The 12,737-nt window shown below is 36.3% G+C and overlaps 1 long non-coding RNA gene across 1 annotated transcript in view; it reads left to right on the forward strand.

The window, feature by feature from the left end:
• Positions 1–12,124, forward strand: part of LOC108637879 — a 222,621-nt gene extending 210,497 nt beyond the window's left edge. Inside the window, exon 3 of the long non-coding RNA XR_001919392.1 lies at positions 12,104–12,124. This is a non-coding gene — a long non-coding RNA (uncharacterized LOC108637879). The remainder of the gene's footprint in view (positions 1–12,103) is intronic.

Below are 12,737 nucleotides of genomic sequence, written 5' to 3' on the forward strand. Positions count from 1 at the left end.
TATATAAATGGTGGAGGAACACTTGGAAAACTTAACTCACAACATGAAGTAGGGAAAAGTATGTTGCAGTATGAAACTAAAATAGACGTTTTAAAGGAAATAACTGATTTATATACAAAATAAAAATTATGAAAAATCTTCAATAAAGTAAAAAAGAACAACTTACTTCTTGTGAAAATATGTTGCAACTCATCTGAAAGACAGTGGTTGATTATTTAGTATGTCTCTAGTAATGGATAAGAAGACCCACAATGATATTTTAAACAATGTGCAGATGAATGAACAAGTATCTTAAGGATAAAAAAGCTAAACTTCTCTCAAAATTGTTAAAGATTTCACATAAGTACTACATCAACAGAAGATAGGCAAAAATTCAACCTAGCTGATAATTGTGTTGTTAATGTTATTAGGTAAACACATGCTCTTAAAAACTGTAGGTAAATGTAAAATTGACAAAATACTTAAAAAGGGCAAGTTTTAAATAATTTTCAAAAATTTAAAATGCATATGCTCTCTAATTTTGAAGTAATTTTCTTCTGAATTAATCCTATATATTGTTGATGATTCAGAGGAGCAATGTAGAAGTTTATTCACTCAGTAACATTTTTAATGATCACGAAATATTAAAACTAATCGCCATTAATAGGGAGACACAATGGTCATATGTTATGTACAAAGGCTTTAAAAATAGGTTGGAAAGAACGATAACATACTTTAAAAATATTTTAAATGTATTACATATACATACACAATATAACAACATAGTAATAGCTACTTCTGCTTCATTGACTACATTAAAGCCTTTGACTGTGTGGATGACAACAAACTGGAAAATTCTTCAAGAGATGGGAATACCAGCCCACCTTACCTGCCTCCTAAGAAACCTGTATGCAGGACAAGATGCAACAGTTAGAACTGGATGTGGAACAATGGACTAGTTCCAAATCGGAAAGGAGTACATCGAGGCTGTATTTTGTTATTCTGCTTATTTAACTTATACACACAGTACATCATGTGAAATGCCGGGCTGGATGAATCACAAGCTGGAATCAAGATTGCTAGGAGAAATATCAATAACCTCAGATATGCAGATAATACCACCCTAATGGCAGAAAGCAAAGAGGAACTAAAGAACCACTTGATGAGGGTGAAAGAGGAGAGTGAAAAACCTGGCTTAAAACTCAACATTCAAAAAACTAAGATCATGGCATCCAGTCCCATTATTTCATGGCAAAAAGATGGTGAAAAAATGGAAACAGTGACAGATTTAATTTTCTTGTGCTCGAAAATCACTGCAAATGGTAATTGCAGCCATGAAATTAAAAGGTGCTTGTTCCTTGGAAGAAAAGCTATAACAAACCTAGACATCATATTAAAATGCAGAAACATCACTTTGCCAACAATTGTTCATACAGTCAAAGCTATGGTCTTTACAGTAGTCATGTACAGATGTGTACGTGACATGTACATAGTCATGTACGCCTTAAAGAAGGCTGATCACCGAAGAATTGATGCTTTTGAACTGTGGTGCTGGAGAAGACTCTTGAGAGCCCTTTGGACTGCAAGGAGATCAAACCAGTCAATCCTAAAGGAAATCAATCCTGAATATTCAGTGGAAGGACTGATGCTGAAACTGAAGCTCCAATACTTGGGCCACCTGATATGAAGAATGGACTCATTGAAAAATATCCTGATGCAGGGAAAGACTGAGGGCAGGGGAGAAGGGGACAATAGTGGACGATATGGTTGAATGGCATGATAGAGTCAATGTAGATGAGTTTGAGCACGCTCCTGGAGATGGTGAAGGACAGGGAGGCCTGGCATGCTGCAGTCCATGGGGTCGCAGAGTCAGACATGACTGACTGAACCACAAGAAAGTATCAGCATGGTAGTTAATGTGTGTTATGTGTGTTAGTCGCTCAGTCGTGCCTGACTCTCTGCGACCCCACAGACTGCAATCCACCAGGTTCCTCTGTCCATGAGATTTTCCAGGCAAGGATACTGGAGTGGGTTGCCATTTCCTTCTCCAGAGAATCTTCCCAACCCAGGGGCTGAACCCGGGTCTCCTGCACTGCAGGCAAATTCTTTACCGACTGAGCTACAAGGGATTATTCATGGTTTAAAATAGCAACTGTATTTTGCTCCCATATGTTTGGGTTTAAGTATTTAGAAAAGATTTGCTAGGCTGTGTGCTTGGGGTATCTTTCCTCTGGCCTTGTAGTAAGCCAACTGGATACTGAATGACCTTTTCTGATCTTAAATACAGAGATAAGTTATATATATATCACTAAAGTCAGAAAGGAGTTTAAAACATTTGCAGACATGTTTTTAAATTGTCACATACTTTATGTAATGAAATGGAAATCTCTCCTACCTTCCTTAAATGAAAAGAGCAAGGTAAAAAACTTATAGTACAATATCCCTTATGTTTGAAGAGGGAATGCATATTATATATGCATATGTTTCTATATACAAACTTTGTCCCTAGAAATGAAGAAACTGCTAACAATTGATGCATTTAAAAATGGATAAATGGCTAAAAGACAAGTTTACAAAGATTATGTTACTCTGTAATTTGTAATCTCATTCATGTATTTGAAAGCTATTTTTTCTAAAATTTCAGTGAAAAAGGAAGCTAAGGAAATCTTTAAAATGGGAATGAATCCGTAAACAAAAAATGGGAATGTATCCATAAAGAATGAAAAAATTAGCCTATTTTAGATGCAAAATAATATTTGATAATATGTGCTTAGAAAAAGCATTTTTAGAAGGCCGTTTTTGTTATTTGGGGTTTAGTTTATACACAGTGAAATTCACATCTATCAGTATTAAGTGTTACAACCTGATCAACATTAAACTGTGTATACAAACATGAAGCCACTATGCAGATTAAGATATAGATAATTTCTGTCACCTCCTAAGGTTGCACTTCTTTCCAGTTCATTTCTTTCCCTCTGCTCCCCATGCCATAGAGGCATCCAGTGGTTTATTTTGTTCTTGCTGGTTTACCTGATTTAGACATTTATATACATGGATTCTATGTACAGGTGCATGTACGATATGACTTTTGATTAGTGCAGTGGTTTTGATTCATCCATGTCATTGCACATATCAGTTGTTTGTTTCTGTCTGTTACTGGCTAGAAATATATTTGCACAAATATACAACCATGTTTTTAGTCCTACTCTTGCTGGTGGACAGTTACAATATTTCCAAATTTTTAGCATGAGTAAAGTTATTTTAAATATTCTAATGCAATTGTATGTATGTACACATTTCTAGTTCTCTGGGAAAATACTGAAGAGTGGAGTTGTTATAATAGTAAAATTAGGTTCACTATTTCAGGATTTTTTATAGTGCCATTCTTTTTTTTTTTTTTTTTAATGATGGCAAGCTACCTCCTATCAACAGTGTGCAAGAATTCCAAAGAAAAATATTTTGAGGTTATTAGAAAATAAGAAAAAAAAATAACCTCTCTAAAACCATATTCTCATTATTTGTATAGCAGAAGTAATACTACATATAGTATTTCTCATGTAAGTTGAAATATTTCTTTCTTTTCCTCTTTATTTCCTTCTTTTCCTCCTGCCCTCTGGGTAAAAATAGATGCCAAATTACATAAGCATACTTATCTAATTTATTTATTTCTCCCAGGTGAAAATGACTAAGTGACATAAAGTAGAATGTCTTTTAAGTATCTGAGAATTACTGGCAACCTGTTAAAGCAAATAATTCCAGGACACTGGAAATCACAAACTAGTTGTAAGCACAGAAACAGCTCAAATAATCTACTTTTGCACTTTGAGATGCACTGTTTAGTAATATAATAATTTACAAATTTCAGTCTAATAATCAAATGACATTTAGACCTACATTTGAGTTTATAATTAGAAAATTTTTGAAATAAACACTAGAGATTTTAAATAACTTAGTAAGAAAAAGCTTTTATTTCCTATTTGACATAGAATAGTTTGTTACTTCTAAAATATTTTAGATCTTTTTAAATCACACTCATTTACAAACATTTATCTAAAACTAGGTTGGATCTACTGTGCAGAATTAATACAAAGGAACATTGCATTATTGACTCGAACTTCTTCAATATTTAATACATATCAATCTTTAACAACAGATATATAATTAGTCAATCTAACACATGTCATTGGATAAATGAGGTACTTTCTAAAATAATCGACCTTATAATATCTGATTTTGGTATGGTTTAGGCTTTTATTAAGTAAAAATGGAAGTATGGGAATGTTTTCTTTGCCTCTCAGTTGAAAAATACTCATAAAACAGAACCAGATATGAGACATGATAAAAACTTCTTAAAAAATTGAATTTTGATTACATGCTTATGGCTCTCCAAATCTTAAAAAATAACTTTGAAACCAATATTTTTTAAAATGTTGTCATTGTTCAGAAACAATATTGGAATGGAGGAAGGACAGAAGAAGTGAGGAAACAATGAATAAAAGCAGGCTAATTTTTGGATTAATGAATTATTGTTTCAACATGAAAACTTTGATAAATTTAAGAAATATACAGGACATTTTATTTTCTTTGAATTTACTGCTGTCTTAAGAACATGTGGCTTCCAAAGTATATTTTTTATATATCAAGCTTTCAGTTCAGCTCAGGTCAGTCGCTCAGTCATGAATCGCAGCACGCCAGGCCTCCCTGTCCATCACCGTCTCCCGGAGTTCACTCAGACTTATGTCCATCAAGTCCGTGATGCCATCCAGCCATCTCATCCTCTGTCGTCCCCTTCTCCTCCTGCCCACAATCCCTCCCAGCATCAGAGTCTTTTCCAATGAGTCAACTCTTCGCATGAGGTGGCCAAAGTACTGGAGCTTAAGCTTTAGCATCATTCCTTCAAAGAAATCCCAGGGTTGATCTCCTTCAGAATGGACTGGTTGGATCTCCTTGCAGTCCAAAGGACCCTCGAGTCTTCTCTAACACCACAGTTCAAAAGCATCAATTCTTCAGCAGTCAGCCTTGTTCACAGCCCAACTCTCACATCCATACATGACCACAGGAGAAACCATAGCCTTGACTAGACGGACCTTGCTTTTCTAAAACATAAAATTAAAAATATCAGCACTCCTTCTGTAAGCATAGGGTTAAGAAGCCTTTTGAGCAAGATACATAGATACCATGAAGTATGAGATCAAAATGTGTCCATAAACTGTTAATTGTATGTTTAAAAATATCATAAAAATAAAGAAAATTTAAACATTCTATGATGGAAAGAAACTTGGTTTCAGGGAAAGATTAGTTAAAATTAGCCCTAACCAAAGAAACTGGAAAATGTCAGTTTTCATTCCAATTCCAAAGAAAGGTAATGCCAAAGAATGCTCAAATTATCGCACAATTGCACTCATCTCATACACTAGTAAAGTAACGCTCAAAATTCTTCAAGCCTGGCTTCAGCAATATGTCAACTGTGAACTTCCAGATGTCCAGGCTGATTTTAGAAAAGGCAGAGGAACCAGAGATCAAATTGCTGACATCCACTGGATCAAGGAAAAAGCAAGAAAGTTCCAGAAAAAGAAAATCTATTTCTGCTTTATTGACTATGCCAAAGCCTTTGACTGTGTGGATCATAATAAACTGTGGAAAATGCTGAAAGAGAGGAATACCAGACCACCTAACCTGCCTCTTGAGAAACCTGTGTACAGGTCAGGAAACAACAGTTAAAACTGGATATGGAACAACAGACTGGTTCCAAATAAGAAAAGGAGTACATCAAGGCTGAATATTGTCACCCTGCTTATTTAACTTCTATGCAGAGTACATCATGAGAAACACTGGGCTGGAGGAAGCACAAGCTGGAATCAGGATTGCCAGGAGAAATATCAATAACCTTAGATATGCAGATGACACCACCCTTATGGCAGAAAGTGAAGAGGAACTAAAAAACCTCTTGATGAAAGTGAAAGAGGAGAGTGAAAAAGGTGGCTTAAAGCTCAACATTCAGAAAATGAAGATCATGGCTTCAAGTCCCATTATTTCATGGGATATAGATGGGGAAACGGTGAAAACAGTGACAGACTATTTTGAGGGTCTCCAAAATCACTGCAGATGGTGATTGCAGCCATGAAATTAAAAGATGCTTGCTCCTTGGAAGGAAAGTTACGACCAACCTAGACAGCATATTAAAAAGCAGAGACGTTACTTTGCCAAAAAAGATCCGTCTAGTCAAGGCTATGGTTTTTCCAGTAATCATGTATGGATGTAAGAGTTGAACTATAAAGAAAGCTGCTGCTGCTGCTAAGTCGCTTTAGTCATGTCCGACTCTGTGCGACCCCGTAGATGGCAGCCCATTAGGCTCCCCTGTCCCTGGGATTTTCCAGGCAAGAGTACTGGAGTGGGTTGCCATTTCCTTCTCCGATGCATGAAAGTGAAAAGTGAAAGTGAAGTCACTCAGTCATGTTAGACTCTTCACAACCCCATGGACTGCAACCTACCAGGCTCCTCTGTCCGTGGGATTTTTCCAGCAAGATAACTGGAGTGGGTTGCCATTGCCTTCTCTGAAAGAAAGCTGAGAGATGAAGAATTGATGCTTTTGAAAACTGTGGTGTCGGAGAAGACTTTTGAGAGTCCCTTGGACTGCAAGGAGATCCAACCAGTCCATCCTAAGGGCGATCAGTCCTGGGTGTTCACTGGAGGGGCTGATGTTGAAGCTGAGACTCCAATACTTGGGTCACTTGATGCGGAGAGCTGACTCATTTGAAAACACCCTGGGAAAGATTGAGGGCTGGAGGAGAAGGGGACGACAGAAGATGAGATGGTTGAATGGCATCACTGACACAATGGACATGGGTTTGAGTGTATTCCTGGACTCCGGGAGTTGGTGATGGACAGGGAAGCCTGGCGTGCTGTGGGTCATGGGGTTGCAAAGAGTCGGACACGACTGAGCGGCTGAACTGAGTTGATAGAAATTATATTTTAAAACACTGCAAAGTAAAGCAATAATGAAATACCATCTTAGAGTTTTCAAAGTTTAGGAATTCAGGGGTTATTTTATACTGTTAATAAGAGTGTAAATTGATAGTCTTCTGAAAGGCAACTTGCCAATGTCTATTCTAATTTTGGTTTCCCTAATGTCTCAGTGGTAAAGAATCATCTGCAGTGCAGGAGACATGTGTTTGATCCCTGGGTTGGGAAGATCCCTTGGAGAAGGAAATGCAACCCACTCCAGTATTCTTGCCTAGAACATGCCACAGACTGAGGACCCTGGGTTGGAAGAGTAGGGCATGACTTAGCGACTAAAAAACAAAAACAATCAACAATTCCTAATTTTATTTATTTTTTTTGTCTTTCATTTTTATTTTATTTTACTTTACAATACTGTATGGTTTTGCCATACATTGACATGAATCCCCATGGGTGTACATGCGTTCCCAAACATGAACCCCCCTCCCACCTCCCTCCCCATAACATCTCTCTGGGTCATCACCACGCACCAGCCCCAAGCATGCTGTATCCTGCGTCGGACATAGACTGGCGATTCGATTCTTACATGATAGTATACATGTTACAATTCCATTCTCCCAAATCATCCCACCCTCTCCCTCTCCCTCAGAGTCCAAAAGTCCGTTATACACATCTGTGTCTTTTTTGCTGTTTTGCATACAGGGTCATCATTGCCATCTTTCTAAATTCCATATATATGTGTTAGTATACTGTATTGGTGTTTTTCTTTCTGGCTTACTTCACTCTGTATAATCGGCTCCAGTTTCATCCATCTCATCAGAACTGATTCAAATGAATTCTTCTTAACGGCTGAGTAATACTCCATTGTGTATATGTACCACAGCTTTCTTATCCATTCATCTGCTGATGGACATCTAGGTTGTTTCCATGTCCTGTACATTGGGGTACACGTGTCTCTTTCACTTCTGGTTTCCTCAATGTATATGCCCAGCAGTGGGATTGCTGGGTCATAAGGTAGTTCTATTTGCAATTTTTTAAGGAATCTCCATACTGTTCTCCCAAGTGGCTGTACTTAAGTATGCCATGCATACTACAGAAGTGTGTTTTCACCATGAGCATATTAGTTAATACAAAAAGATAGGAATAATAAAATTGTATATCTGTAAATCCTAGTGGAATAAATATACAAAAACATGCAAATAAACACTATGTTTACTGAAAAGCATTTGTTTTCACTTTAAACATTTCTTTAGTGTAGACATATGATAAAAATCATAAAATTTTGAAAAATCTTCAACATAAACCTTGTTGAACTATTGTGTTCCTTTTTTCAAATGTTTTCAATTTACTGCTGAAGTTTAGCAAGTATTTCCCAAAATTAAATTATATAGATTGCATTGTCTCTCAAGAGATTGTGTCATTTCATAACTTCATATGTATTTAATATTTGTCAATAACATTTACATTGTTCTGACATGTAGTCTTATTTTCTTTCATAAGCATTTAAAAATATGAATATATTTAGATGACAATCAATTTTCATTGCAAACAATATCAAGATTTTATAATTTAAAAGAATAAAATATTCAGGCATCAGACATAAAATTTCTCTTTATAATTTGAAGTATTATATTTTATGAAATTTTAATTACCATGTTTAGAATTGCATTACAAAATACATATATAAAGTGCTTTGTTTAGAATGAGTAAAAATTTTAAACTTCACCATTTATTTAGTTCATTCAAACAAATACTATGTGAATGTATTTACGTATACAATTTAATCTAAATTTAATGCCTGATTCACAGTCATCAATATAGCTTTATGTAGCTTTACTATTGTTATACAGCCCCCTGTTGTTACATGCTTAAAAATATATTAATAAATACAATGCAATTTCAGAAATTGTTCCCCAAACTGTAATGTATAATATTTAGATGTCACTACTTTGTATAAAGTTTTAATTGAAACTGGATATAGTTTAGATTGAAAGACATAGTGAAATGAGAAGGATAAGATATGTTTCAGTTCAGTTCAGTTCAGTTCAGTCGCTCAGTTGTCCGACTCTTTGTGACCCCATGAATCGCAGCACATCAGGCCTCCCTGTTCATCACCATCTCCTGGAGTTCACTCAGACTCATGTCCATCGAGTCATTGATGCCATCCAGCCATCTCATCCTCGGTTGTCCCCTTCTCCTCCTGCCCCCAATCCCTCCCAGCATCAGAGTCTTTTCCAATGAGTCAACTCTTCTCATGAGGTGGCCAAAGTACTGGAGTAAGTTTACTCATATTATTATGAAAGGATTTAGACTCTGATTTGTATCTGCATGTAAAGTTACTGAGTTAACTTGGGAAAAAAGCATGTTGTTGTTCAGTTGTGTCTGAGAGCCCATGGACTGCAGCAGACCAGGCTTCCCTGTCCTTCACCATCTCCCAGAGCTTGCTCAGAGTCATGTCCATTGAGTCAGTGATGCCTCCAACCATCTCGTCCTCTGCCATCCCCTTCTCCTTCTGCCTTTGATCTTTCCCAGCATCAGGGTCTTTTCTAATGGGTTGGCTCTCCTGGAAAAACCAGCTTGACTAAATGGACTTTGTTGGCAAACTAATGTCTCTGCTTTTTAATATGCTGTCTAAACTTGTCATATCTTTTCTTCCACAGAGCAAGTGTCTTTTAATTTTGTGGCTGAAAAGTCACCATATGCAGTGATTTTGAAGCCCAAGAAGTGAAATCTGTCACTGTTGATATTGTTTCCCCATCTATTTAGCATGAAGCAATGGGATCAGATACTATGATCTTCGTTATTTGGATGCTGAGTTTTAAGCCTGCTTTTTCACTCTCCTCTTTCACCTTCATCAAGAGGCTCTTTAGTTTCTCTTCACTTTCTGCCATAAGGGTGGTGTTATCTGCATATCTGAGGTTATTGATATTTCTCCCAGCCATCTTGATTCCAGCTTGTGCTTCATCCATCCTGACATTTTGCATGATGCACTATGCATATGAGTTAAATAAGCAGGGTGACAACATACATCCTTGATGTACCCCTTTCCCAATTTGGAATCAGTCTGTTGTTTCATGTCTGGTTGTAACTGTTGCTTCTCGACCTGCATACAGGTTTCTCAGGAGGCAAGCAATGTGGTCTGATATTCCCGTCTCTTGAAGAATTTTCTAGTTTGTTGTGATCCACACAGTCAAAATATTTAGCATAGTCAATGAAGCAGAAATAGATACTTTTCTTGAATTCTCTTGCTTTTTCTATGATCCAACAGATGTTCCAATTTGACCTCTGGTTCCTCTGCATTTTCTAAATCTAGCTTGAACATCTGGGAGTTCTCGGTTCACGTACTGTTGAAGACTAACTTGGAGAATTTTGAGGATTACTTTGCTAGCATGTGAAATGAGTGTAATTGTGTGGTAGTTTGTACATTCTTTGGCACTTCCCTTCTTTGGGATTGGAATAAAAACTGACTTTTTCCAGTCCTGTGGCCACTGCTGAGTTTTCCAAATTTGCTGGCATACTGAGTGCAGCACTTTCACAGCATCATGTTTTTGGGTTGGATATAGCTCAGCTGGAATTCCATCACCTCCACTAGCTTTGTTCATAGTGATGGTTCTTAAGGTCCACTTGATTTCAGACCCCAAGATGTCTGGCTCTAGGTTAGTGATCACACCATCGTGGCTATCTGGGTCATTAAGATCTTTTTTGTATAGTTCTTCTGTGTATTCTTGCCACCTCTTTTTAATATCTTCTGCTTCTGCTGGGTCCATACCATTTCTGTCCATTATTGTGCCAATCTTTGCATGAAATGTTCCCTTGGTGTCTCTAATTTTCTTGAAGAGATATCTAGTTAATTAATTCAAATTAGTTTAAATAATTTGAATTTTTCAGGAAAAATTCTTGTTTGAATTTAATTAATTATCTGTATAATTGAATTCATCTTCATCTATGCACACTAACAGCTTTAAAAGAGTAAGCAAAATTTTTGAAACTTGATTTAAATGTTGATAATATCTCTCACAATACATATTGCCTAGATGATGGAATAAACCTGATTTGCAGAGGAACAGAAATAGGCACAGAGTTAGAATGTTTTAATAGTATAATTCAGCTCTGTGAAATATTTGGTTCCACAGTTCTCAAAGACATTGAGTGGTATGGACTAAAGTTATTAGCTAAATTTACCTGTTAGTAGTAATCTAAACTGCTGCTTTGATATGCTCCATTGTGTCTTTTTTTTTTTTTTTTTGAGTACTTCAAATAATGAAAAAAGTGCTTATGATAATCTACCTTCCTTCTGACTAAGACATAACAAGTGTTAGTCACTCAGTCGTGTCCGACTCTTTGTGAACCCATGGACTGTAGCCTGCTAGGCTCCTCTGTCCATGGAATCCTCCAGGCAAGAATACTGGATTGGGGTGCCATTCCTTTCTCCAGGGGAACTTCCCAACCCAGGGATCGAACCTGGGTCTCCCACATTGCAGACAGATTCCTTATAGTCTGAGCCCCAAAACTGTTAACTTTCATTTTCCTTTCTTCAATTGTCTTCCCTGTCTTTGATAAGATAGATACATACCTGTCTATACTTTTGATAATGATATTCATTGGAATATTTCAATATTTCATTGGAAAATCACATGAATAACCACAGTCCTATCATAATTTATGATGTGTTTTTAGTAGAATACTATGATTCAAACCATTACTACTGAGCAACATCTAGAGATGAAGACCACATTATGATTTTAAATCATCACATTGTTTAGAAATCTATCACATAAGATATGATACACAAGAGACAAATATATAAATTAATTTAGACAAGCAGAAATTCTTCAATTGGCATAGATTATCTATCCCATTTTGGTAGAAAACACTGTTTTAACTAGACAAAATATTTGAGAATATATCATCATATCTCATAATTATTATTCATTCTCAGGGAATTGGATATATTCAATTTTAGCTACAGTACAATCACAACATTCTAACTAAAATGTCTTTTAAATGAGTGGCTAACATGTGTAATGATACTCATATCTTCTCTTAAGGCACTTACAGTACCCTTTCTAGGTGACAAATGCAAACTTTCATCAGTCAATAAACTTCGTTTGACCAAAAATAGTAATGTCTTTATTAACAACTTGGAATATTGTTTCTCTTTCAGTGGCCTCTGAGTGCAACCGATACCTTCAAGGCTGCTGCGTCATTCTGGGGAAGTCAGACCTCATTTGCCATCTAAACATAATCATAAGCTCTCCTGGATGTCAAGGTCTAGTTTTAATAACTGGTTCCTGTTTAATTCAGACAAATGCAACTCTCAAAATGACTGGCAGCTTAAATTCTGCCAGATTTGCAGCTGTTATCTTTCAACTAGAGTATAAGCTAACAGCTTAACACTGTGCAGCTACAGCAGAGCATGGAAGCCATAAATATACCTCTTTAAATGGGTACAATATATCTGCTTATTTCAATTTTATATGGGAAACCAATTTCACAGTATTCATCTATTTTTATTCTTTTAAAAAATGTGGTTAGCTAATGTGGTTTAATATTTCAGAAATTCCAGTCATGTACTTTCCCAGTAACTTGAATCTAGAGTGCAACTTTTTTCCTCTTCTCACAGTTATGTTTGGTGCAATTGAAAAGGAAATAAGGGAGAGGGAAAAATTCAGTGTTTGGTTCTAGTCTCATATTTCAATTTTATTTTATCTATAATTTGTAAACAATCAATGGGCTTCCAAGATGGATCAGTGGTAAAGAATCTGCCTGTGGTGCAAGAGACACAGATCTTTCTAGGT

The sequence above is a fragment of the Capra hircus genome, chromosome 17 (genome assembly GCF_001704415.2).
Source record: "Capra hircus breed San Clemente chromosome 17, ASM170441v1, whole genome shotgun sequence".
Classification (NCBI taxonomy): Eukaryota; Metazoa; Chordata; class Mammalia; order Artiodactyla; family Bovidae; genus Capra; species Capra hircus.